The 22,903-nt window shown below is 33.7% G+C and overlaps 1 non-coding gene across 1 annotated transcript; it reads left to right on the top strand.

Annotated features, from left to right (window-relative positions):
• Positions 1 to 1,355: 1,355 nt before the first annotated feature.
• Positions 1,356 to 1,428, top strand: TRNAM-CAU (transfer RNA methionine (anticodon CAU)). The gene has a single exon. It is a non-coding gene; the product is annotated as a tRNA-Met (tRNA).
• The last annotated feature ends 21,475 nt before the right edge of the window (positions 1,429 to 22,903 follow it).

Here is a 22,903-nt window from a genome sequence, read left to right as displayed (position 1 = left end):
TTTAGGTTTAAAGAATACAAGAGCGTTGGTGCATTGGCAAATGGACTTGTAATCTACAGGTCCGGGTTCAATCCCAGTGTTTTTGCATCTACCAATTTAATTAATTCGACAATCTAACAGAGATGTAGGGAATTCTCCACGTATCTTTGAAGAATCAAAGATATGTGTAGATTTACAATAGACATAAGACACAATCAGATTTTTCTCTTAAAAAAATTGTTAAATAAAATAAAAAGATTTTTAAATTGTCAAAAAGTCATTTTTTTCGCGCACGGCTCTATTAAAAACACAATAACTGCGCACATAGCTATAAAAATAACGGTTAAACGGTTAACTAGTTTGCGACTTTCACAAAAAAACTTTATATCTAGATTTATTACTCGGCTCATTTTAGTCTGGATAAAACAGTTTGCATTACGTTTCTGTGAAATCTCTAGACAAGAAAAACCACTACCGAAACTTAAAAAAAAAATTTGATGATTTTTTTTTTATTTTGTTCACATATAATTTGTTCTTCCTTCCTAATTATCTTACTAATATTATAAATGTTAATGTTTGGATGTATGTTTGTTAGAAGATATCTCCAGAACGACTGCATGGCTCTCGTTGCAATTTGGCCTAGAAGAATACGTAGGCTACTAATTTGTGTTTTTTTAATTCCGAGCGGACGAAATCGCAGGCGATAGTTAGTTGTCCATATTACTATTTACCATGTTAAACATAGAATTTCAAAATTAGCATTCACAAAAAAAAAAAAATATTTAGATTTTAAAATACGGTTATTCGGGACATTTATTATCTATATTTTTAATATAATATTCGTGTTTCATTTAACGTTTGGATAGATGGATGGATGTTTGTTTGAAGGTATCTCCGGAACAGCTCAACAGATTTGAATAAAATTTGGACAGACGTAGAATATAGTCTGCAAGACCACTCATTAAGTTCGGACAGTGCCGGACTCGACAGCTAGTATTTTTATAACCTGTAACATAAAAAGTAAAATAACTCTACTCGACAATAGCGTGGTTAATAAGCTTTACCGTACCTCGTCTAGTTAATATTAGATTAGCCGTAATTTACTCATTTACCTCATTACAACATGTTTTCCGATACTTTTAAATCAATTAGTAATTAATCCCGCATTTTAAAATCAATGCGATTGTATTCAATATAAAAAATGTTACTAAATACAGTTACAAATATATAGGGTTTTTTTTAATCTAATTGCAAAATAGAGTCTACTCTATATTTAAAGTAAAAAGGACTTTATTTTGACTAGATAATTAATAATTTAATAACTTTTTTATGAATTAAGGCGATCTTAAAGCTTTTTTAAATTCGGTTACGCAATAGCCTCGGTAGCGCAGTAGGCAGCGCGTAAGTCTCATAATCTTAAGGTCGTGAGTTCGATCCTCACCCGGGGCATTCTTTTTGTGTATTTAATCAAATCTTTTTTTTTATTTTTTTCGTTGACACATAAAGTTTTGATACATATTATATGATTGATTGATATGATATGATATGATGAGAGATATGAAACCAAAACTCAAAAATATTTTTAATGATAAATCAATTCTAAAATTTGAGGGGATTTCTAAAACTAAAAAATACAGTGAACGACCATGACCAATGCAAATGAGTGCCTTCATTTGACCTCACGTGATCACGTGCGATCTTTATATTTTTTTATAATTTAGACAACGCCATCTGTTGATGAATGACCTAAATCACAATTGCTAGAAAATTATCAATTCAATTATTACGTTTTTTTATATTTACAAGAGGTCAATAAACCGTTAATAAAAATTAAAATCTAAAACAATTTAATTACAAACATACAAATATTCATGTCAAGACAAATTCTTTAAAAATTTCGATGGATGTTTGTTTGAAGGTATCTTGAGAGTGGCTGTATGGATTTCGTTGGAATTCGACATAGATGTATAAAATCAGTCTGAAAGAACACATAGGCTACCAATTATGTTTTTTTTTAATTTCGCGCGGACAGATTCTTGTGTGACCGCTAGTATTTTTCTAAAGACAGTGCAATGTAAATAGAAGTTGTGTGGTAACACTTAACCAATCCAATAAAGAGGAAAATTCTTATAGCAATAAATCAAGATTGCTTATGACTAATAAGTGTCAAATAAAAATGATTCCGTTGTCTATGCAACCACATTGTTTATGGTGTAAAGTCTCGCGTGACAGTACTGTCATGATTTCCCGCGCAAATATTATAATAATGTCATTGTTCGTCTTTATCGATTGCCTGACTTAAAATACTTTAATGCGTTTTTTACTTCTTAATAATCCTTTTTTAACTGATTTTGTTTTTTGATGTTGGTACCACTTGCATGTAGTATTCGAAATAAAATTACGCTGAAATTAATTAGTTTGTATTTATTTATTTAGAATAAATTATTGTTATTAAAATGTATATTTAATTTTATTTAGAAATAGATAAAAAGGTCTTCATATTGTTTTGACAGAAGCCGTCATAGCACTTGACCTTTGCCCATTGGCATTGGAGCTTCGCGAATACTAAACAGAGGTAATAGGTACCGGAACAAGACCTAATAGGAAAAACCACTTGTAAGTAAGCAATAAATGTTGTTTACATTGTATATAATCTTTATTAAGTCGAGTATTCATTTATGAAATGTTTGAAAAATTAATTTACAAATGCTCATTTTTAATCTATATATATATATATAAAAGAAAATCGTGTTAGTTACACTATTTATAACTCAAGAACGGCTTTACCGATATAGTTGAAAATTGGTGAGGAGGTAGCTTAGAGTCAGGAGACGGACAGAGGATACTATTTATTCATTTTTTCGAATTTATGCCTTGAAGAGCTGCTTTTTATTTAACTTACTAATATTATAAATTCGAATGTTTAGATAGATGTGATGTGGATGGATGGATGGGTGTTGGAAGATATCTCTAGAACGGCTGAACTGATCTCGATTCAATTTGGCATACGTATAGAACATAGTCTGAAAGAACACATAGGCTACACTACAGTTTTTTCATATATCCACGCGGACGGAATCGTCGAGCGACAGCTAGTTTATAATAAAACGTTACAATCCCGTCTGGTAGAACAACACTGTGACCTTAGCCTAAAATTTAAAACATAAGTTAATCGGCGCGAAAAAATCGACTCGCGACACCGCCATTGTACAAAATAACACGACAATATGATTCTTTAAAGTCTTGTTTATGACGTTAGCTCAAGTTAAATTACATTAAAAAACTTTTTATATTTTTTATGTTACTTTTGTATATAAGCCGAATCTTATTTACCTACAGTTCATAAACATACGGAGACAATTTTTATTTATAAGCCGTTTCCTCGTGAAAGATTAGAGTGCTACATACTTTTTTGGCTCGGCAAAGTGATATAACGTAGCAGTTTTGTCACTTATCTAACCATGATAAAACCGCGCGAAAGCGTACCCGTGGCCCCGTCCCGATGCGTTGGAGGAACAGAGCGCGCAGTATGCATAAAGCTTTCCTCTCTGGAAAAAAAAAGGTAGGCCTCTTGTAAGATGGACTGGATGTGGGCAGCACAGGTTCGGACATTGTGACAATCGATGGGGGAGGCCTACGTTCAGCAGTGGACGAATCCAGGCTGACAATGAAGATGGTGACTTAAAGATTTACTCTCAAATTAGATTTAAAAGATGAACGTTATTTATTTTAAATTAGTGTTAACTTTACTCAAAACCCAATACCGAGTGGAATAATAAGTTTCAATGTACGTATTCTTCACCTTTATGGGAGGGACTTACATTTCCGTTAAAGAACAAAAAAGTCAATTTCGCCAAACCCTGAAATTAACATGTAAACCTCGATCTGGTGACATTGCAGGCTTAGTAACTTCGCGAATAGGGTTGTCGCTTAAAGAGTTCTTAAAAACTTAAAAAAAATTCCAAGCAATCTTATTATAGATTTTGGTAGATTTACATATCTATTTTATGTGAAGTTTCAGTTCTAATAATAATTTGCACTTACCTACTGCTATAATAAAACAATATTTCTCCTTTAGTCTACCCTTGTATTATACAGAGAATGTCTTTGTTAGTTTGTAACGTAAACTCAAAAACTAATTGTCATATTTGAAATATTCTTTCACTATAGGGAAGCTACACTATCCCCGTATGACATAGACTATATATTTTACTAGATTTTTTAATTCTGCAAGGACGGAATTGCTATATCTAATTTAATATTGTTAAAAAATATGATAATGTCTGTCCATGCAAAAATTACATCTTGGCACAAAAACTCTATACAGAATTAAAAAAAAATCTGAACTTTAAATAAAAATACACACGAATTGACAACCCTATTACAATACATATAAGTGGTAGACATACGACGGGCGATATCCTCCGTACTCGGCTGACCTAGACACACTGAGTACAGGAAGAGACCTCGACGGAAGGAAATCAAGCGCCTAGGGTGCGTAAGGATAATAAATGACAGTACATATGTGATCGTTATTTATTACCTTGTTCACATAACGGACATAGGGTTGGCACAAATATAGAGAATAATATTTATCCTGAATCCTATCACCATAACTAAAATAGGGTTGCCACAAGGAGAAACTACTATTTAGATTGCTAACGGGTTTTACAAGTAGAAGACGGCCAGTAGTATTTATGCCTCTTACTGTGGGTTTCTGATGCCAAAAGCTCTGTATAAATTATATCTTCACCCCTGTCATTATCTTCGACAAAACAGACATAAACAACACGTGGTACCTAATTACTAAACTTGAGAGGTCAAGGTCAAATTTATTAGGTCAAATATTCAGCCAGTACTTAAAAAAAATGAAAAAAAATTATCTCTTTTAATTTATAATCATGTATCGTGTATAGCAATTGTAATTCAAAATGGTTGATCAACAATAACCTTAGAAAATGAGTAAACATTCTATAAACGGCAATCATATGGTGCTCGCGGAAAAAGGTAATACAAACTTTATTATGCAGTCGAAATAACTACATTATAGCCAAAATAGACTTTATTGTAAGGCGTTAAGATATAATATGATATGATCCATGTGTGTATACAGTTGTACGTAACATCGCCATTTAAGAAGCCAATGCCGAGAGCGGAAGGAAATAAGGTCATATGTTGTTTTTATCAATCGAATGTGTGCCGTTTTTTAATAGAGATATGTCTTTATGCCACTGATTACATTTCAAATCACATATTAATTACCATTCTTAATAATTCACCGAAGGCGTTCCCTAGTTTAGATTTACTAGATGAAATCTATACTAAGGGATTGTTAAAGTTAACAATGGTAGAGCCCGCTTTAACATCTTCGCACGAATTGTCCCGGCTCGTCCGGTGAAATACCACGACCACACAGAAGACAGGCGTCAAGTGGACGCAATTCCGCGTTTCGTCTAAAAAGTGCGTCCCGGAGGCCTAATTTAGTCCCTTCCCTTCCCACCCTTTTTATTATAAGGAAAGGATGGGAAGTGAAAGTGGATTTTCCGGATGAGAGGATGCATGGGAAGAGAAAATATTTTCTTTCTGTGCATCCTCTCCTCCGTCGATTAAAGGTTGGCAACGCATATGCAATTGCGTATGTCTATGGGCAACGGTCACTTCGCTATTTCAGCGATTTCAGGTGGCCGCTCGCTTGTTTGCCACCTTATAATATAAAAAAAAGTAATCAATAAATGACCCTGATTAAGAAAATCAGTAATAACTAGCTGTCGCCCGCGACTCCTTCTGCGTAGTATTAAAATAAAAATTAATCTGTAGTCTATGTGTTCTTCCAGACTATGCTCTACATCTATGCCAAATTTCAGCGAGATCTATCCAGCTGTTTTCGAGATACCTTCAAACAATCCATCCAACTAAACAATCGCATTTATAATATTAGTAAGAAAATAAAAATTCTGGATTTTTTAATGTTTCATACTCCTCTAAAAATGTGATTTCTGAATCCGTCCCTGAGAATTGTGATGAAACTTTTGTTTTTTCTACACGAAATACACACAAATAAATACACAACCGGTCAAATTTTTAGTAACGTAGTATTGGGAAATTACGGTAAAAAGAGTATAGAGGAGCATAGCACGAATATTTGTGACAAACGCCTTTGTATGGTCATTGTCGATTGCGTCAAAATTAGTACGACATTTTTGGTGTAGTTTACGCGCGATAATGCTACACAAATTTTAATACTTTTGCTAAGCCCACTAAAGAATATTATTTTCGATTTCCATTGTTGAATTCTCTCTTTTTCAAAGACAAAAGGTCCGAGTTTAATAAAGCGTTTCGCCCGTGTAAACCCATGGTTAATACATAGAAGGTACATACTCTCACATCAATTTATCAGCTAGTCCCCAAACGACCCGGCGCGTCACTCATTTATCCATTCGCGATACGTTCAATGCCAAAATATAATAAGGCCAAGAACTTACGACTTGTGTGTACTGGGCTTAATAGACTGTGGTCCAAGTGATAGTAAACAGCGGAAAAATATATAGAACTTAACTTGTACCACCCATATATATATTTGAAAAAACAATATTACTTAATTTTATAAATGTTGACAACCCTATTTATATCCGTAGTAAACCATTGTAGTTACTTGTAATACTACATATCGCCATCTCTTTCATTTCCTTTGTCAAAACAAAGACAACAATATGCTAATACACGCCACAGTAACAAAAATAGGGTTGACAACATTTTTTTTTTCTTGTGACAACCCTAAGCGCTACATTAAAATAGACTCAGAACAGCGACTTTTGCAATATAAAAATAAAAAGCTTACTTAGTTCGACAAAATTATCTGACCCGATGCGAAAAATGCTGTTGTCGCGGTTACTTTTATTTGAAAATAGGCAAAAATATGTACCAATGTGTTTTTCGATTTCCAATTTACATATGTACATTTATCTTTTAAGTTCTTACGGTGAAGGAAAACATCGCGATGCTGCACATATCTGAGAAGAAATTCAAAGATATGTGTGAAGTCAAGCCGCACTGGGACAGCGTGGTTGACTAAGGCCTAGTCACCCTTAACTTAGGGTAAGCTCCGAGCCCCTCGTTGGGGACGTATAGTGAGCTGATGATGAGGCAAAAATATATTTAAGCACAATTCGACAAGAAGTAGATAGTTACATTTTTTGACGATAGGAAGGCGTTAATTGAGCTATATTAATTTAATTTCCTTATACCGACCGGGTCAGATAATTTTTTCGTACTATAACCGTATTTATTTAACTGGCCGGCCTTTATACTAGGGTTTCAAAAAAGGTCACAAAACCTCCTTTGATCAATTTACGGCACCGCTACATAAATATTGACCGAATATTTCATAAAAGTAATTAACATTGGTCATGAATTATTACTGTAAAATAAAAAAGTTAAAAACACACAGATAATGTATCAATAAAATGATTGAATCGCGCCGCTTCGTAATTCGATAATTTATTATAGTTTTAAAGTTTTCGATACACGGCCAAAGTGCATGCATAAATCATTAATAAATTAAATTAAATAAACACAATACCGACAATCGAATTATCAAGTCGTAATTAAATATTACGTAAGCTGGCAATCGAATTTACAGATAATAAAAAAATACAGACGAATTGATAACCTCTTTCATTTTTGAAAACAACTAACAAATTTAACAACTGAGGGTAACAGTTTCATGGTTGTTTAAGACTGGCTGTGTCGCCCACGACGTCCGCACGAAATTAAAAAAAAAATTAAGTAGTCTATGTGTCCTTCCAGACTATGTTCTACATTTGCACCTTTCGTGAGATTAGTGCAACCGTTCTGATGCCTTCTAACAAACATTCATCAAAACTTTCGCATTTACAATATTAGAAAGATTCCTACTATAACAATGGTTGATCATTGGTCGAAATTCAACCATCTTATTTCTTACTCATATTATAATTGGTAATGTTTGGATGCTTGCATGGATGGATGTTTGTAAGAAAATATCTCAAGAATGGCTGCATGGATCTTGCTGAAATTTGGCATAGATATAGAACATAGTCTGGAAGAAGACATAGACTACTTATTGAGTTTATTTATTCTGCGCGCAAAAGTCGCTACAGCTAGTAATTTATAATCAAATAATATTATTTAATTTGTGATTCTTAATAACTTTATTCGTTTCTTTAAATTAACTATGTTTTCAATTTCATTAGTTCGCGTAATTTCCGTAAAAAGAGGTATAAAATTTTAATTGCACGTGTACTACGTCTACTAATTTAACAGTGGTAGAGCCCGCTTTAACATCTTCGCACGAATTGGCCCGGCTCGCCCGGTGAAATACCACGACCACACAGAAGACAGGCGTGAAGTGGAAGCAATTCCACGTTTCGTCTGATGAGTGTGCGTCCCGGAGGCCTAATTTAGTCCTCTTTCACTTTCCATACTTTTTCCTATAAGGAAAGGATGAGAAGTGGAAGTGGACTTTCCGGATGAGTGGATGCATAGGAAGGGAAAATATTTTCTTTCGGTGCATCCTCTGCTCCGTCGATTAAAGGTAGGCAACGCATATGCAATTGCGTATATCTATGGGCAGCGGTTGCTTCGCTATTTCAGCGATTTCAGGTGACCGTTCGCTCGTTTGTCATCTTATAATATAAAAAAAATAGCGTCCTTTAATAAATATTCAAAGTTCCATATCACTTTGACATTAAAAAAACAATCCATTAATCTCTTAAAAAATAAAATTAACAATGGATTTGTCCAGCTGTGGTATGTGATACTGATCTATTATACATTCATTTCAATTACCATGTCACGGTGAACTTGTACGAACAAATGTACCGAACAAAAATAAGTTGACAATATCCACGACCCTATTACTATATAAAGGTGACGTGAAAGTTACGAATATTTAAGATATAGGTACTTATCTTACTTATATTATAAATGCGAATGTTTAGATGGATGTTTGTTTGTAGGTATCTCTAAAACGACCGAACGGATCTAGATGAAATTTGGCATACATATAGAACATAGTCTGAAAGAACACATAGGCTAGTTATTAAGTTTTTTTTTTAATTCCGCGCGGACAGAGTCGCGGGCGACAACTAATTTTACTAATATTATAAATGCGAAAGTTTCGATGGATGTTTGCTAGAAAGTATCTCCAAAACGACCGAACGGATCTAGATGAAATTCGGCATACACATAGAACATAGTCTGGATGAACACATGGGCTACTAATTATGATTTTTTTTAATTCCGCACGGACAGAGTCGCAGGCGACAGCTACTCTTACTAATATTATAAATGCTAAAGTTTAGATGGATGGATGTTTGTTTATAGGTATCTCTAAAACGCGCGAACGGATCTTGATTATATTTCGCACAGTATGTAGAACATAGTTTAGGACGGAGTCGCGGGTAACAGCTAGTTAGGTTATAATGATTATTTTAATGAAGCATCAAATGTTAACAATTAAAATTTACAAACAAAGTGACACGAACACTTAATCAAACTGAATGAAAGAACAATAAAACAACAAACAGTAGCTTAGAAAGATTTATGACCTGAGATGGAGTTATCCGGTTTCTTTTAATATAAGTCGTGATAATGCTCTTAAGATGGTCAGATTGGCAACATCAAAACGTGACGGTATATCAAAACAACTAAGTTACGTAACTCTAATGCAATATTCGCGGCCAAATTATAAGATGAGAAGGACATAAGTACTAGCTATCGGCAACTTCGGCCTCGCGGTATTAAAAATCCTAGTAAGTACCCTATGTATTCTTCCAGACTATGTTCCACATCTATGTCAAATTTTAGTGAAATCCATGCATTCGTTTTGGTGATACATTCTAACAAATATCTACAATACAATAAAATTTATTGTTAATATAAAAAAGGTCATAAAAGAACGATTTACAAAAAAAATTAAAAAAAAATAGTTAAAAATATTCTTCATCTGTATACAGAATTCTCGATAAGCCATGTTTTTATTCTATTTTTAAATAACGCGAGGCTGGTTGCACCTGTTTCTATTAATATATCAACTTTCGAATTTATAATCAACGCAGGTTTTAGCATTTCCGGCGCCCTGCTCGAGATTTTTGCGGCGCCCACTTTTTAGGGGGCACCGCAGGCGCCTACTTTTTAGGGGGCACCGCAGGCGCCCATTTATCCGAATTTAGCGCCAGCGCTGTCCTCGTATGCTTGGCGCCCTGGCCGGTCGCCCCACCTCACTCTATCCTAACGTCGTTACTGTTTTTAATATTAGGAAGATAGTAAGAAGTAAGATTAAAAAAAAGTTTAACATGACAAAACTCTTTACTATTATCAAACCATTGCAGAGTTATCGTCGTTTTTTATTTATTTATTTATTTATTAGACAAGTACACACAACAGATAAATTATGCAACATTGACCAAAGTAATACAATATACAACACAATAAAACTGATAATTTATCCAATAACAGGTGTACAACATTCATACAAAACAAACAAGTATAAAACACAAAAAAAATTATATGAACAAACTAACTAACTAAGGAAAGAAAACAAAAAAAAATTTACGTAAATACTAGTAACAATTGTCACAATACTGGTGTACTTTTGATAAATTTAAGGTTATTCAGAGGTAAAGTTATTCGTGAAAACGATTGACATAGTCAACGTCGACCTTCGCCTTACAAACAGGTTGTATTGTAACATATGGTCTTAATACTAAGGGAATTATTTCAACATAAACGTATTTTACAATTCGTCACCAAAGGTTGACAATTTCAGAACGATTTATTTCAAAAAAAAATATTAATCATTCTAAAATACGTCTTAAATATTCATAACCTGAAAAGATTTGAGTTATGTTTTTGCATCCGTCACCCTCAAAATATCCTAAAATGCTCATAATTAGCAATAGAACAAAATACCATTTCTACTAAATAAATACTGGCCACCAACATACATACGTCGATAATAAATCAAATTTGAAAATTAATAAAAATTGTTCTAAATTCAAATTGAACAACAGAATGTCAATTTTATATAACACTAGCTGTCGACCACGACTTCGTCAACACGTAATTTAAAAAAAAAATTATAGCCTATGTGTTCTTTCAGATTATGTTCTACATCAGTAGTTCCCAAACTTATTTTGTCTACTTCCCACTTTGAGAATAAATATTTTTTTAGCGCCCCAATATTTTCACATATTTAAAAACCACTATAACTTCAATTTAAATAAATAAATTATTGTGACCTATAAACGGAGAATTCTAAACGAAACTTTTACTATAAGCCGCAACTTGAGTACTGCAGCACCCACAAGGTGGCGTTATCGCCCACTTTGGGAAAGACTGTTCTACATCTATGCCAAATTTCATCAAAATCCTTTGAGCCGTTGCTGAGATACCTTCTAACAAACATTCATCTAAACTTTCGCATTTACTAGTAAGATTTGCTTCCTGGTTTAGCAAACGAGTAATATATTATATATTTTATCATCGTATAGTTAATTAGAAACGCTACAAACATAACATGCGTCAAGGTTCCGGACATGTGACCTAGCATATCTATAATTAGCTTAAGTACTTTACTGCATTCATGTGGAACTGGGAAACGAATCGCGGAAGCAATCACGTGCAGATCTTGAATATTTCTTTGTATGCAGTTTATGTATATACTAGCTGTCGCCCGGGACTCCGTCCGCGCGGTTTGGAAAAAAACTTTATTAATAGCCTATGTGTTCTTCCAGACTATGTTCTACATCCCTGCCAAATTTCAGCAAAATCCATGCAGCGGTTCTAGAGGTATCTTCTAACAAACATCTATCCAAACATTCGCATTTATAATATTAGTATATAGTTTTATGCCCCGCCGATAGGTATAATCGTTTTCTTTGCAACGACTCGTATGCAATTATGAGTTCTCATATTATTTTAAATACATCATCATCATCAGCTCGCTATACGTCCCCACCGAAGGGCACGGTGCCTACCCTAAGTTAAGGGTGATTAGGCCATAGTCAACCACGCTGGCCAAGTGCGGGTTGGTTGACTTCACACATATCTTTGAATACTTCTCGGATATGTGCAGCATCACGATGTTTTCCTTTACCGTAAGAACGTCGGATAAATGTACATATGTAAATCGGAAAATTGGAAAAACACATTGGTACATGGCGGGATTCGAACCCAGGACCTGCAGATTGCAAGTCAAGTGCTTGACCACTGAGCCACCGACGCTCCATTTTAAATATACAAACCTAATTTAAGTAGCTATATTAACTAAGTAAGCAAATATAAAAAAAATCCAAACAACCAGTAATAAATAACTGATTATAAAATGTTTCATATTGTCTATGGTGAACGCGACAGATAATAAATTGTGCAAATGATGAATGATGCATAGATAAGAAATCTCGAAGGTCCACAGTAATAATAGGTTTGTAATCATTTTGCATAACACGGAAACAGGAAACTATAGGCGCAATGGAGTAAACATAGATAAAATAGAATTTACTGTAAATAAATAACAGACCATTTAAGTCTTTGTCAATTTGTTGAGGAAATCAGATTAATCTCTTAGAAAATTGCCCTAAGAACCATTAGTGTAGTTTTATTAGGAGAAATCTAAACTAAGAGTCTATTAAAGTACTACTAAAACAAATATGAGTGCGTCAAATAGTTTGTAGTTGTAAATATTTAGGAACGTTAGAAAAAAACAGGGTTAAAATTTTGGTCAAAATTCTCTTCTTCATAACAACATAAATTTCGGACAAAGCAGCTTGCAATAGAAAACTTCAAAATACATAAATGACTACTAAGCCTCAAATAGTATTGTAAAAATTGTAACAAAACTTTATTAAATGTTGCCAGGATCGCGCAAAATATACATATACATATTATAAATTTAAAACATCGGTATTAATAATAACAAAAAAAAACAATTTTTAGTTTTTTTATCTCTAATTGCAAAGTCAACCAACATGCACTTGGCCAGCGTGGTTGACTATGGCCTAGTCACCCCTAACTTAGTGTAGGCTCCGAGCGCCTCGGTAGGGACGTATACTGAGCTGATGATGATGATGATCCGCAAAGTTGCGTTTGTTCCAGATAATCTCCGAAATAGATGGACGGATTTCAACAGTGTTTTCACTGGAAGGTAGCTTATGAGTAAGGGAGTATCTTAGGCTATGTATTTTTTCAATTGTTCCGAGGATGTCGTGAGCGACAGTTAGTTTAAATCTAAAATCTACGTCTATCCCTCTAGTTGTTATATTAATATAACATTTGGCTCCTGAAACAAAGGGCGACCTAGTTCAGGAGCCAAGGCTACAACCAAAATATGTATAAATGAATGTCACAATGAAGCATTTATTTACTATTATATATTAACTATTTATATAATATAATAGAAAGCAGTATTTATGATACATTGTGCATGTTTATAGATACGAAGAACATAAGGGCTATAAATCGTCGTCACGTGCGACCGCCATTCGCATACAAAGTGACAGTTTGCTTCCCGCGCCTGCGCCTGACCTCCGCGGATACGCTACCGGTGAAAGATAAACGTACCAACAGCAGAAAACAATAAAAAAAAACTTATCAAATTAATAAATTATAGCCGTCGCACACGACTCCATCCATGTACAAATTAAAAAAAATGATAAGCTTGTGTGCTATTCCACACTGTTAGCTATCTCTGTTCCAAATTTGGTTTAGATCCTTTTAGCCATTCTTGAGTTACGAAATAACAAACATTTTTCCATACATCTCTCCATAAAACATTTGCATTTACGATATTGGTAAAAATTTCGATCGTATCGCTTAGGTCAAAATATATGCAGGTACATAACTGATCTTGGCGTCTTGAAATAAAGAAAAATTACATTTGTATTAAATAGCAAAAAAATTTATTCAAAACAGTGTTTTTAATTCGTTTCAATTGTATCGATTCACGGTATGAAGATTTCTTCAGATTTTCGAAGATTTTTTACTCATATGAATGTCTAAAAAAATTTTCTTGTGTCGTAATATTTTAATAATTAAGTTTTATGCAAACCGTACACGACCGCAGACTTGACCTTCCTCAATGCCAGCGACAATAGTTCAGCGCGCGAACTGGGTAAACAATAATTTTAGTTGCCTTTATGTGCCTTATGTCTTATCATTAAGGTTGAAAATCGTTATCATATTCTAATCTTATGCAAATTTATCAAATAGTGTATATTATATTAAAAATATGAACTAGAAAGATCTCATGAGTTTTAAGGAAGTTATAGCCTGACCACGAATATAAAAATCTCGCAGAAAAAAATGTGGTCGGCTACAAAGGTAGAGGAAGACCAAAGAAAGTATGCATTGTGTGAAAGAGGATATGCATAAGAAGGGGTGGATTCAGATATGATGGTTGATAGAGATGTATGGAGTACATACTGTGCCGACCCTCCGTAGAGATAAGGGCTGGTTGCTAATGATAACCATATCGCGGGAAAATTATGAACTACATATCTTTGTCCGCATTAATAATACGCCTTAGGGTCCTTCAAGAAGCGAGCCTATCACTATCTCAAAGGCCGGCAACGTAACGCGGTTCCTCTGGTATTGCTGATGTCCAAGGGCGTCGTTGAACACCTTGTTCCCGCTGCTCGTTTGCCCCCTTCTGTTATAAAAAAAGTGATTTTATAAGGAAGGCGATTGTAGCGCCCCCAAGTCAGGCATATTCTTAGTTAGGCTACAGGTCTGTTAATAGGATAGAAACCGATAAGAAAGTAAAGAAAGTAAAAAAGATCGACTCAGTCTATACGGGCCAGGATATAAAATTGTCGTCGATGCTCCAAAAATAACGTTTTCTTGTACAACGAGGGGAAAAGTGTGAACGAAAAGGAAAGGTGAACGGGATGGTAATTTTTTTTTCACCTGTATTAAACTATGAAAGTCCTGGTTCTTCAGTAATTGGTCGACCACAGACAGGTCCATATTTAAATTCGATGTGTGACTAAAGTATGAAAGACATAAGCGTGCATGAAATCGAACTAAAACATTTTCCTTAATACCAATTCATAGAATTTGGTTACGAAAACCATATGTTATGAGCCAAGTGCTTTTCAAAGCTCAGGCTGCACGCAATAATAGACTTTTAGTTATTAAAATAAGTGTGAAATTAGCTTACTTAGCTTCTATTGCTTAAGCATTAATCATGGGTTAAGGTAACCATGATCTTTTTATTAAACTTGATTTTCCTGAAGGCTTCTTCTGGTGATACAACTACATAAATATTTAAGAAAGCCAAGAGAAAGGAAAAAACCTAAACCTACACAATAACAAAAAAATAACGCTTAAGTAAAAAACGGTTCCATAATTTTAAAAGAACATACAACAAAAAATGCTATTTTTTAAACAGAGTCACAAAAATAGAAATATAATAACGCTCTTTTCCCTTTTTTATTATTCAATAAAATATATTATTGCTTAACACAAAATAACAATCATAATATGGTCACCCTATTCTAACTTATGGCTTGTAAAGCACAAAAGACGTGTTAAACGAACACATCACAAAATTAGGGCGACCATTCTTGTAGAGGACAAATGATGCCTTCACTAAGCCTTCTCATCAAGGTCGTCTAATTGACGACAACATGTATATCGTATACCTTTTTATATAATACTCCATTTTAATTTGTATTAGAGATCGTAAACAACTTCATCTGCGTAGAATTAATAAAAACGTAGTCTATATGCCCGCGTACATCAGCTATCTTCCCATCAAAATCGGTCCATCCGTTCTGGAGATTACTCAGAGCAAACACGGCCTTGCGACAGACATGCAGACAGAGACAAAAATGTTAAAAATTGCTTTTTATTCATTACTTATCTGTAGGCCCTGTTTCACTATGTAAATCCGGAATCGCATATACTTATCTTATTTGCCAAATAAAGTTGCTAAAATTAATATTCTATTATTCTTGTGTTCTTATATAAAAAACTTTTTCTATTTAATTTTGAGTCAAAGTTTTATGAGATTGTAATATAGAGCGTCGGTGGCTCAGGGGTTAAGCACTTGACTTGTAATCTGCAGGACTTAGGTTGGAATCCCGACATGTACCAATGTGTTTATCGATTTTCCGATTTACATATGTAAATTTATCAGACTTCTTTCAGTTAATAAAAACATCGTGATGCAACCTGTATATAATCTGCGAAGAAATTCAAAGATATGTGTGAAGTCAACCAACCCGCATTTGACCAGCGTGGATGCCTATGGCCTAGTCACCAGTAACTAAAAGGTCCTAAGCCCTTCAATGGCGACGTACAGTGAGCTGATGATGAATAGAGCCCATTATATTTAAGTCAAATATTACACAACTTAACCTGAGTTAAGTAATTCCCATTTGTAATTCGGTTCAAATTAAATCCATAGACAATTACCATACAATGCTATGAGATCATTTGACACTGTTCTAGAGACCATAGACAATTTTGTACAACGTCCTCGTTTGATATAAATTACATATTAATGTTTATCGTAAATTTAATTAAATTTACTAAATAGTTTCCGTATTATTAAATTGATAAATGATCTTTTTATAGCAATGAGGAACTTTTTTTTTACATTGACATAGATTACCAGTACCTTTATAGCCGACTTCAAAAAAGAGGTTATAAATTTTTGACTATTTTTTTTAGTAAAATTATTGTGATTTTTAAAATTAGCAAACGGTGATTTGGTTTCGCCAAATTAACGAAGAGAATGGCCATAGACATCTTTCAAGTTAATACAAAAAATCAAGTTAACTCTTAGGTCTGACTAAAGTTACGCTAGTTGTGTAGTTTTAGATTTTACTAAATTATTATATAATTTTTTTTTTAAAAACAACAGTATAATTCATCTTCACCCGATAATAGGTTATAGTTAAATTAAAAATTACCCAAAAAACCGGACCGCATCCGAAAGAATATACGTTAGTGTTTAGCCGTTTTTATATAAGTTTATTATAATGTCTCACGAAAGTTTGACTAATTTAATCCAAAAACAGTTAATAACAAGGGAATATGTAAAAGACAAAAGGAGAAAAAAAGGTAGTAATAAATCTAGTCTGTCACACACGGCTAGTGTAGCTTCACAACAGTAAATTTTCAAATCGGTTCAGTAGTTTTAGATACTATTACATGCAAACAAAACAACCAATTCTTTCTTCTTTTAAAGTAAAGCAAGAAAGAGACAAAAAATATTATACATCAATATAATTAAAAACCAAGTTCGAAGGCGAATCAGATAAAAGCAATTAAATAAAACGAATTAACGATATCCGCAAGACGCGAGCACATCGTAAATTATATTCGAAGCGAACAAAAAAATGTTCTAGATATTTCGGTAATACTTTGTTTATTCAAAATAAGTCATAAAATCAAAAACGGGTTGCTGATACATTGTTGATTTGGGTATTATGTAAAATAACTGTTTGTATGTAACTTAATTGGGGACTAGTCGATATAAAACCTAAAGTCAAATATAAGTGTTACTATTATTTTCGTTTACATCTCTTTATTGTCATCTAAAATCGTCTTTTATAAAAAAAAATATCTTCAAATTTTTTCAATGTTTTTTTCTTTTTTTTTTTTTAATTTTGCAAATTAACCGTAACATAAAGCTCAAGTGGAACAAAATCAAATGTTATAGAACTTCCTTTTCCCAAATCCGTACCAAGGTTGACTCTGTGAGCAATTAAAAACAATAACCACCAGTTAACCCTGCCGTCATATCGAAAACAGAACCGTAATTATAAGTGTTAAGCTCCCATTTGATTTATACGTAAAGCGTGAAAATACAACATAGTACCTTGTCGAAGTAAACAAAATTAAATTACCGCAAGTATTACATGTAAGCTTATACGACGTTACTTTGACAGGGTTGTAACTGAAAGGCATACAGTCAATATGAAGATATTTCTTTTTTAAAAATCAGTTGAAGACCGTGACACGGTTTCGGTGCGTTGTCGCCCTGTGTGGTAGTCATATGTAGGTACACAGCACGTATGTGTGGAACATGTAGGCTACATACGACTAGGGTGACCAAGATTCACAAAGGATTAGGAAAAACCGTCTAACGAAGCAATTAATACTAGATTGGTCTGCCTTATTTTCTGTAGAATGGAGGTTTAATTTTGTAGATGTTAATATTGTAAAATAATATTGCGTAAGGTAGAGCGTCGGTGGCTCAGGCGTTAAGCACTTGACCTGTAACATACAGGTCCTGGGTAGGATTCCCGACACGTACCAATGTGTTTTCGATTTACATATGCACAATTTGTACCTGCAACCTGCACATATCTGCAAACAAAATCAAAGATATGTGTTACGTCAACCCACACATCCATCGTGGTTGACTATGGCTCAGGCACCCCTAACTTAGAATAGGCTATAGTGAGCTGATGATGAAGATGATTGTGTAATACTATGTCTACTAAATTAAAGATAATTAGTAGGTACCAGTTTCTGTGATAATTCTTCCGTCCATTAAAGTATTAAAAGAACAAATAAAGCGAAGTCACAAAAAAGGCTAAGCTGATTCTAAGCTTATTATTATGTGTAGAAAAGTAATTAAGAAATCTACATTATACGACTCCTTAAGAAACCGTTTACTCTGATTCTGTTAATGAAGAAGGATAAATCCTGTTATTAGTAATATCATGGTGACCGTAATTAAGGCATATGTGGCCACATACTGGTTTTTTCGCATTATCGACAAGTGAACTCTTGAACGCTTTTACAATGTCACTTTCTGTTCGCTGCCGAGCTTGAGGCCACTGCAGCTGATATCAGGGCCTTTTGAACATGTTCTCTTACTGTATAGTCTTGTAGACTTTGCAACGAAAATTATAAATTTAAATGTAACTTTTTATATAAGTTCTTTTTTAATTTTTTTTTTACATAATTACTTTCATCAAAAAAGGTTGAGATGGATAGGGATGGATGTTTGTTAGACTGTATCTCCAGAACGAATGCATGGTTCTCGCTGAAATTTGTCATGCATGTAGACTTAGTCTGAAAAAACACATAGGCTACTTATAATTTTTTTCTGCTCGGATGGAGTCACAGTCCCTTCTGACTATTAGTGTAAATTTTCAGAATCTGTTTATGTAATACTAGCTATCGCCCGCGACTCCGTCCGCACGAAATTTAAAAAAAACGTAAGTAGTATGTGTCCTTCCAGACTTGCTCTACGTCTATGCCAAATTTCATCGAGATCGGTTTAGCTGTTCTGCAGATATCTTCTAACAAACATCCATCCAAACATTCGCATTTATAATATTAGTAAGATCTGCTTATGTTTTATTACATTGTTTATACTTTATTTCAATCTTACAAACTTACAAGTTATCCCTCGTTTTTATTAAAAAGGACTTCTTCTTGTTCTTGTTTAAGCAGTGTAAACCTACGTTAAACAAGCTAAACAATCTGTATAAATTATTCCAAGTATTTACTTTTATACTTATCATGTTTAACAACGTGCAATATTGCACAACAAGTCTACTTGAAGCATTAAAAGGTAGGCGCCTTTGCAATCCAATAAAGCCTTCTTTCCTACCCCGTGGTAAACGGCGAACCACCCTTTGTCAACTCAGCATACAAATACAAACCTTAATGCTTTGTTTTAAGGTTCATATTCTATTACTTAATAGATCTCTTAGTATCTTTTTATAGTTACGTCTTGTATAAGTTTTTAATCTTATTAACTTATTGGCTGAGGTTGGTTGATGACTCTTATATGGGTCATGAGAAACATAAGTTAATTAAAAAAAAAAACAAGCTATTCGATTTTATAGCGGGTTAGGACAGACAAGTATAGTGGTTGTATAATATTTCCCAAGGGAAATTTCATTATGACGTAAAAGACTTACTTGATTTAAAGTCCTATGTTCCCGTAGTGGGGCTGAGGTCATCCACAGTGCGCCGCCAGATCGCTCTATCCTGGGCCCTGCGTTTGGTCTCGGGCCATGTCAGCCCAATCGCCTTCATTTCGGCAGCTACTGATCGCCGCCAAGTTTGTTTAGGACGGCCACGTCTTCTTGTTCCTAGCGGGATCCACTCCAGGGCCATGGGAATATGACTGGGATCCCTACGAAGCGTGTGGCATTAAGACATTAAGTAAACAAATTTACTGTGGGTTTCTGAGGCAAAAATTCCCGTTTAAAACGTATTAGCTGTTTTGTCAAAGATAATGACAGGGATAACGATATGTTTATTACAGAGATTTTGAACACAGAAATCAAAGATTAGTATTCTTTTATTCTGTCTCATCATTTTTCATGGCTTTCCATACATACATCTCTATCAGCTTTGATATCTGAATTCACTTCCATTCACATATCTTACACACAATCCATTCATACTTAATTCGGTCTTATACCTTTATCTTTACTTACCTTCATACTTATTACTTTATAATAAGATGGTCAATTTATGGGTTTATCCATAAATTCACAGTATCCATTGAAACCCAAAAGAAGCGTCGGTCGATGGGTTAAGCTTTTCACTTGTAATCTACATATCCAAGATTCGAAACTCGCCATGCATCAATGTGTTTATTGATTTACATATGTACATTTATCCAATATTCTTACGGTGAAGGAAAACATCGTTATACTGCACATATATTTAAAGAAATTCAAAGATGTGTAAACTCAACCCGTACTGGGCCAGTGTGGCTTACTGCCTAGTCACTGACTTAGGGATGTTGAGATAATGATGATTAGAATCCTACGATTTAGTCTAGAGATATCCATCGTCCGTTATGGATTTAATCCAGTCCATGTTCTGTAAGAGGCCAGTGTTACACATGGTTACACGTAATTACACTTTATCGGTCAAATCCGAGTCGTAACCATTGCTAGATTCAGTATTAATAGTAAAGTACTATGTAATAAGTGTACGGATTGCAAAAAAATAAACACATAATATTTATTTTTTAATAATATAAGTCAACTAGTTGTCGCTGTTGACTTCGTCCACACGGAATTTAAAAAAAAACTTTATTATCCTACGTGTTCTTCCAGACTATGTTCTACATGTGTGCTAAATTTTATCAAGATCCGTTGAGTCCTTCCTGAGTTTTAATAAACATCCATCCATTTAAACTTCGCATTTATAATATTATTAAGAAATAAGATTATTATACTTCATACCTTAATAGTTTTACCGCCAAAATTGTAATGTTACAGTTTTTATTTTCTTTTTTTATAACTTGTTGAAAACTAATGCTTATCTTACTAACTTTCTAATATTAAAAATGCGAATGTTTAGATGGATGGATGGATTTTTGTTTGAAGGTATTTGCAGTACAGCTGCATAGATCTCGCGGAAATTTGGCATAGATATAGAACATAGTCTGGAAGAACACATAGGCTACTAATTAAGTTTTTTTTAATTTAATAATAATACTAATTTAATATTTAAATAATAATGTAGGCCTTTGTTAAACTTAAATTATTTAACTTGTCGCCCACTTTATAGTATTGTATATTTAATTATCACCTTGAATATGCCTTTGCAAATGTAACAATTAAAGTTTTAAATTTAAATAAAAAAATGAGTACTTAAATCAATCATTTGAGTTGACTTAAGTCTTATCTTTATCAAAATTCTGAAGTTTAAAGACATTCTAAGTTATTGTTGAGGTTATAAACAATTAATTAAAAAATAAAATAAATTTTTCAATAATATCGAAAATCTCACACTTTGTACTAAATACGATAGTACTATATAACATATTAAAAATACGCGAAATATTTTTTAAGAAGGCGTATGTTAATTTTATTAAAATCGTTCAAGGATTTTTCTACTAAATATAAAAGCTTTTAAACGTCAAATTATTATTTTTTTATAACAGAAGGGGCAAACGAACAGCGGGAACACCGAGGTGTTCAACGAAGCCCATGGACATCAGCAATACCAGAGGAACCGCAGATGCGTTGCCGGCCTTTGAGGTGGTGATTATATATCTCTACAAATATATTGTGCTACGCGCTACGAAAGTTCTACGAATTGTTAGTAAAAACAATTCTTTTAGAGGAATTCTGAAATAATTATTAATAATTACACGGTTTATGAACAAATATGGCGACGGTACTTAAACTCATGTGTCAGGGCATATATGTGACTGCAAGGCGAACGGCCGCGCCCAGACATTACGAATTACTAGTGATGGGACGTATGACTATCGATATTTTTATTCTATTGTACTTTTTTCACACTCAACTTCGAACTTGAAGTAATCGCCACTGTTCTTAAAGCTATATCTACTTTCTCAATAAAAACGAGTCACAATTCAGTAAACATAGCTGTTTCTTCTTCTGGAAGCAAACTACATTTGTACATATCAATTATGTACATACATTCAACTAGTTGCCGATATGTTAACGAAAAATAAATTACAAAAATAAAATATGTGAAGAAAGTATATAAAAACACTATTAAAACAGCGTAATTTTACACCATCTTTAACTAGTAGTTTAACTTGTAACTAAATATTAAATATCGATAAGCAATGTGACAACCCTAGTCGTCACCAACAACAAACGCGCTGTCGAAACGCACGTGTGTAGTGAACAGGGTTGTGTAACATAGGTGCGGCATTATCAATATCTACAGCTTTTATTTATCTGTCTTGTCGCAGATAAAGACAAAAGCTTTACACCGACACTTACCACAGACTATCTTAATAACAGCGACTAAATATTTGAAAAAATCACGGAGTTAGTATTACTAAGGTAGCCTACGACGCAATTTTACCATTACCATTGAGCAACCTAGCTTGGAATTTAAAGTTAGTTTACTCATGTTCGAAGTGTCAGTGGCTCGGGGGTTAAGCACTTGTCTTGTAAACTACAGGTCCTAA

The sequence above is a fragment of the Papilio xuthus genome, unplaced genomic scaffold, assembly GCF_000836235.2.
Source record: "Papilio xuthus unplaced genomic scaffold, Pxut_1.1 DF829660.1, whole genome shotgun sequence".
In the NCBI taxonomy this organism is placed as follows: Eukaryota; Metazoa; Arthropoda; class Insecta; order Lepidoptera; family Papilionidae; genus Papilio; species Papilio xuthus.
Note: the sequence above shows the minus strand (reverse complement) of the source record. Positions and strands in the feature narration are given on the sequence as shown.